The sequence below is a fragment of the Mustela nigripes genome, chromosome 6 (assembly GCF_022355385.1).
Source record: "Mustela nigripes isolate SB6536 chromosome 6, MUSNIG.SB6536, whole genome shotgun sequence".
NCBI lineage: Eukaryota > Metazoa > Chordata > Mammalia > Carnivora > Mustelidae > Mustela > Mustela nigripes.
In genome coordinates, this window is record NC_081562.1 from 89,586,437 (window position 1) to 89,593,139 (window position 6,703).

Here is a 6,703-nt window from a genome sequence, read left to right on the forward strand (position 1 = left end):
AAAACGATCTATTTATTTACATTGGCCCTGGCATCAGTTTCTTCAACTGAATATATAATATAAAATATAATATATATAATATAATAAAATATAATATAATATATAATACTTAGGTTTTTTTTGTGGTAACTTACATAATTAACTTTGGATGACTTAAGCAAAAGCTAAATAATTAGACATGTAAATTTTGTTTGGTTCCGTCTGCATATCCACAATCGTAAGCCTGGAAAGGGTGAGTTGTTTAGTCAGCATTTCAGGAAATTAGGTGTGGGAAATCGACAAAGAATTACTTTCTTTTTTTTTTTTTAAAGAATTTATTTATTTATTTGACAGAGAGAAATCACAAGTAGGCAGGAGGCAGGAAGAGAGAGGAGGGAAGCAGGCTCTCCGCTGAGCAGACAGCCCGATGTGGGGCTCAATCCCAGGACCCTGAGATCATGACCTGAGCCCATGGCAGAGGCTTTAATCCACTGAGCCACCCAGGTGCCCCTCGACAAAGAATTTCTAAATAGGATCTAAATTTGTTTAATGCCATGCTATTGGAAATATTTACTTCACAAAAGTTCAGTGGTAGAGGGAGTGGCATTTAACTTTAATGTCTCACATCAACATACTTAGAGAGAACTATCAAGATGTTTTGGAAGCTAAGGGTTGTTGCTCTTGTCACTGAGGAAGGGAAGATTTTCTGATAACTCAGGGGCACCTAACCCAGGTGTATGAGACCAGAACAGCAATGGTTAATCCTCCTCAGCATCACTGTCTCCTAAAGAGATTAAATTTAAGTTTTCTCAGTGTTATTAGTGTCCCAACTTCTTTAGAGCCATCCATTATTTATTTGTGTGTTGTACTTATCAATCCAGCAAACAGTTAGACTATTTGCATGAATCAGCGTATTAATTTAAAAATCTCTGGTAAGTACAAATTTTACCCAGTATCTATCTCACTGCTAAAAGAGCCCTCAAAATTCATTCATTTCAATGTACTTTGCATTTTTCCAGGATGTATTAAAATTATAGTCAAATTTTAAAGCCAGTCTTTTACAAATTCTGCCTCTGCTTTGGAGTGCTATTCCTCTCTCAGAGTGCTGGGTTCTGATTCTGGTAACTGCACTCATGAAAACTAGGAGTAGGATGGATGTAAAGGGAATTTAGCTTCTTCTATCAAGAAATGTCCTCAGGAGTCCTAGCATCTTAGAGCAGGTAGAAAAGACCTCCAACAGGGAAATGAGGGGTTTGTTTCCTATGCAAATGTAGTTGGGGTAGGGTGTCAAAAATATCAGGATATTCAAATTGTTGCAAATAATCTACATACCCAGATGTCCAGAGTTTATTCAAGTAAGAGATGTCAGAGGTATGAACGGAGATATTTTGTAATCAGCAAAACCAAAAAAATCATACTCTAGGGTTTGAGTTTTCTACTATTTTAATCTCTGCAGCTGGAAATATGAGATTATCTTGAATGGTGACAGAAATTTCCTATATACTGTCTTGGTAATCACAGCTTTGTAGTAAAGCTTGGAATCAGGTAACGTGATGTCCCCAGTTTTATTTTGGTTTTTCAACATTTCCTTAGCAACTGGGGTATCTTCTGATTCCATACAAATTTTTGGATTATTTGCTCCAGCTCTTTGAAAAATACCGGTGGAATTTTGAACGGAATGGCATGAAAAGTATAGATTGCTCTCGGCAGTATAGACATTTTAACAATGTTTATTCTTCCGATCTAAGAGCATGAATGGTCTTCCATCTTTTTGTGTCTTCTTCAATTTCCTTCATGAGTGTTCTGTAGTTCCTCCAGTACAGTTCCCTTTAACTCTTTGGTTAGGTTTGTTCCCAGGTATCTTATGGTTCTTGGTGCTATAGTAAATGGAATCGATTCTCTAATTTCCCTTTCTGTATTTTCATTGTTGTGTATAAGAAAGCCACTAATTTCTGTACATTGACTTTGTATCCTGCCATGTTGCTGAATTGCTGTATGAGTTCTAGTAGTTTGGGGGTGGAGTCTTTTGGATTTTCCATATAAAGAATCATGTCATCTGCAAAGAGAGAGAGTTTGACTTTTTCATTGCCAATTTGGATACCTTTTATTTCTCTTTGTTGTCTGATTGCTGTTGCTAGGACTTCTAATACTATGTTGAACAATATAGTACATTGCATGCTTGTTCCAATGCAACTGCACAGTGTGGATTTTTGACCTCATCATGTTACTGACATCCACAAAAGCTCTGAAAGGAGTATTTGGTGAATTCATCTGAATTGAGAGCCCAGATTCTCTCTCCAAGGCCATGCTGTATGTTCACTGAAGGAACGGTCCCTCAAAGCAGACACTCAGAGAAACAGGTATGGTCTCCTCAGATGTTACTAATCTTACTACCCCTGAAAATGGGCAGAATGAAGTTCAATGAAGGCCAAATTAATTAGAAAGTCACAATTGGCAGTACATTTTAATGATTAAGAAATTGTTCAGAAAAATTTTATATATCAGAGGCAAGGCATAGTTTGTTACTTTTTCAATGATCTCAGAAATTTGCCAGACACAGAATCTCCATTATTCAACTCCATTTAAGAAACAAACAAACAGGGGCGCCTGGGTGGCTCAGTGGATTAAAGCCTCTGCCTTCGGCTCAGGTCATGATCCCAATGTCCTGGGATCGAGCCCCGCATCGGGCTCTCTGCTCAGCGGGGAGCCTGCTTCCTCCTCTCTCTCTGCCTGCCTCTTCACCTACTTGTGATCTCTGTCTGCCAAATAAATAAATAAAATATTAAAAAAAAAGAAACAAACAAGCAAGCAAGCAAATGGTTCATGAACTTTTCCTCCTTATTTCGTTACAAACACATGTGTCTATGTTAATGTGATATAACATGTGTTGACTTTTGGGGTGCCTAGGTGGTTCTCATGGTTAAGCATCTGCCTTCGGCTTAGGCCATGATCCTAGGGTCCTGGGATAGAGCCCTGCATCGGGCTCCCTGCTTGGCAGGAGGCCTGCTTTTCCTCTCCCACTCCCCCTGCTTGTGTTCCTGCTCTTGCTGTCACTCTTTTGTCAAATAAATTTTTTAAAAAAATTAAAAAATCTTTTTTTTCTTTTCATTTATTTATTTTCAGTATAACAGTATCATTATTTTTTCACCACACCCAGTGCTCCATGCAATCCCTTCCCTCTATAATACCCACCACCTGTAGCCCGACCTCCCACCCCCCACCGCCACTTCAAACCCCTCAGATTGTTTTTCAGAGCTTAAGAATAAAGATGTACTCACTTGCTATCATAATATCTAAAAACTGGCTTTTGTTGTTTTCAACATTTTCTAGTGTTGAGAGATGTGTTCGATGTATAACATTGGTCTACCATACCACCATGAATGCTCCAGATCTTGTCTGATGTTGGAGGCTGAGCATGGTTGGGCCTGGTTAATACTTGGATGGGAGGTATATAACACTGCATACATTTAAGGTGTATCAAATGATTTGATACATGAATACATTATGAAATGATTACCATAATAAGAATAATTAAAAATTCATCACCTCACATACTTTATTATTATTATTGTTGTTGTTGTTGTTGTTATTTGGTGGTGAGGACATTTAAGATCTATTATCAACTTCCAGGTATATAGTATAGGCAGATATATAATTATATAATTATAGACAGATACTATATTATATAGGTCCCCAGAACTTATTCATAACTAGAGGTTTGGAGCCTTTTACCACCCTCAGCCAGTTCTCCCACCTCTCAGCCCCTGAAAATCATTCTACTGTTTCTATGAATTTGGTGAAGTGAAAGATTTCAGACAAAGACAAATACTGTATGATTTCACTTACATGTGAAATTTTAAAAACCAAACTCATAGAAACAGAGTAGAATGATAAATAGATATCAAATCATCCTGAACACCCAAGAAATGAATCTGAGGACTGAGAGAACCAACTGCACAACCTGAGAGAGAAAGGAGACTGCATTACGGAAGGTAGGAGATGCAGAGATGAGCTTTTGGGGGAGAGAAGAATCGCTGGTGCTGCTGAGGGGGAAGGAGCCCTGATCAGGTAGAGAAGAGACAGTGGAGTTGGGAGGGGGGGAGAGAGAGAGAGAACAGAACATAGAGCACTGCACATGAAAAACACTTCCCCAACACAGTGAAGGGGAAAACAGGAGAATCTGATTATTGCATGCTTTTGCAAGCAGTGGAGCTCAAAGACTTAATCTTTAGAGGTCTGCACCATCGCTAGGTGGATGCTGTAAGGCTCCTGTGGAGAAGGATGGCAGAGGCCTGGTAGCAGACAATGTGGTTTGAGGATGCCTTGGGTCACACTGGGACAGGCAGTTCCCCTTCTTGGAGTGCATTTGGGAGAGGTAGCACCACCTCTCAGGGGACAAAAGAGCCCGTGGGCACCATTGAGGTGCCCAGTTCATTAGCATATCAGGAGAGACTCTGAAGGCAGCTAACCTGGACACAAGCATTTTGCTGCCCTTTACCACAAACTCCAAGCCCCTCTGCCTTAGTGCGACTGCCCTTCTGGGACAAACCAGCAACAGTCACAGCAGGGTAAGATGCTCTCTCAGATGATCAGCCCATTCTGTGGTGCACTTGGTCCCTAAATTTGGAGTTTTGAAACCAGTCAGAGGGCCTGAGATAAAACACAGGAGCACTGCGATGCAGATGAACAGGTGGCTCAGACATAGGGTGAAGGCAGGGATATGAGGGAAGCCTGGGACACATGAGGGGAAATTGTTCACTCTTCTGTTAGGGCTTCTTGAACAGTGGTGATGTGAACTTCCCCTTCCAGGGACAAGAGAGAGAGAGAGCCAGCTGATGCTATTCCACACCCTCCATCCCCCCTTCAGCATGGACAGACCTCATTGAGGAACTCAGAACCCCCAGTGCAGGCTAGAGTTGCTTTCACTAAGCTCCATCCCTCAGGTGCTTCTAAACCAGGGCAGGTGTGCCTGAGAGTCAGAGTAGCAGTGGATCCTCCTCCAGAAGACCAGCACAAACCTCCCACACCCACAAAGTCTACTGACCACAGTGTATTGCAAAGCTTCAGCTCTAGGGAAAATAGGACTAACTTCTTTTAACAAGCAGACCAAAACATACCTAATTAAAACTTGCTATATAGTGGACAAGGTCCAAACTCCCCACTACAGGCAAGGAGAAACCCTGTAGGGGACTGACCTGAGAGCAGCTAAAACACAACAGCAGAGTGCATACAGCACACACCAGAGAAACTTCCTGAATTGCCAGGGCAAGGGCACTGCATGACAACTTCTTCATAAATGCATTACTTTCAGAGGCAGGGAATAGCAGGCTTTCCTAACATAGAAAAGAAGACCTAGACAAAATATTAACATGGAGAAATTTATCCCAAAAGAAAGTACAAGGAAAGGTCATGGGATTTAATCAAAACATGTTTAAGTAATATGCCTGATTTTAAACCAAAGACTATAACAAGAGATGAAGAAGGGCACTATATCATAATTAAGGGGTCCATCTAACAAGAAGATCTAACAATTGTAAATATTTATCCTCCCAACTTGGGAGCACCCAAATATTTGAAACAACTCATAAGAAAAATAAAGGAACTCATTGATAACAATATAATAATACTAGAGGACTTTAACACCCCACCTACATCAATGGATGGACAGATAATTTAAGCAGAATATTGATAAGGAAATAATGGCTTTGAATGACACACTAGACCAGATGGACTTAACAGATATATTCAGAACATTTCATCCTAAAGTAGCAGAATACGTATTCTTTTGGAGTGCACATGGAGCATTCCCCAGAATTCCCAGTGCACATCCTGGGTCACAATTCAGGCTTTAACAATTACGAAAGATTGAGATCATACTATGCATATTTCCTTGCCGTATTACTATGGAACTTGAGGTCAAACAGACACACACAAATATGGAAAGACCACTAAAAACATGGAAGTTAAAGAACATCCTATTAAAGAATGAATGGGTTAGCCAGGAAATTAAAGAAGAAATAGAAAAATACATGGAAACAAATGAAAATGAAAACACAACAGTCCATTGGGATGCAGCAAAGGCAATCTTATGAGGGAAATATAAAGTGATGCAGGCTTGTCTCAAGAAGCAAGAAAAGTCTCAAATACACAACCTAACCTTACGCCCAAAGGAGCTAGAAAAGGAAAAGCAAATAAAGCCTAAAGCCAGCAGAAAAGAAGTAATAAATAATAGAACAGAAATAAAGGACATAGATTGGGGGTGGAGTATTTTGGGTTTTCCATATAAGAAATCATGTCATCTGTGAATAGAGAGAGATTGACCTCTTCATTGCCAATTTGGGTACCTTTTATTACTCTTTGTTGTCTGATTGCTGTTGCTAGGACTTCCAATACTATGTTGAACAAGAGTGGTGAAAGTGGGCATCCTTGTCTTGTTCCTGATCTCAACGGGAAGGCTGCAAGCTTTTTCCCATTGAGGATGATTTTTGCTGTGGGTCTTTCATAGATAGATTTTATGAAGTTCAGGAATGTTCCCTCTATCCCTACACTTTGAAGCATTTTAATCAGGAACGGATGCTGGATTTTGTCAAATGCTTTTTCTGCATTGATTGAGAGGACCATGTGGTTCTTCTCTCTTCTCATATTAATTATTAATTTGTTCTATCACATTGATTGATTTGCAAATGTTGAACCATCCTTGTAGCCCAGGGATGAATCCCACCTG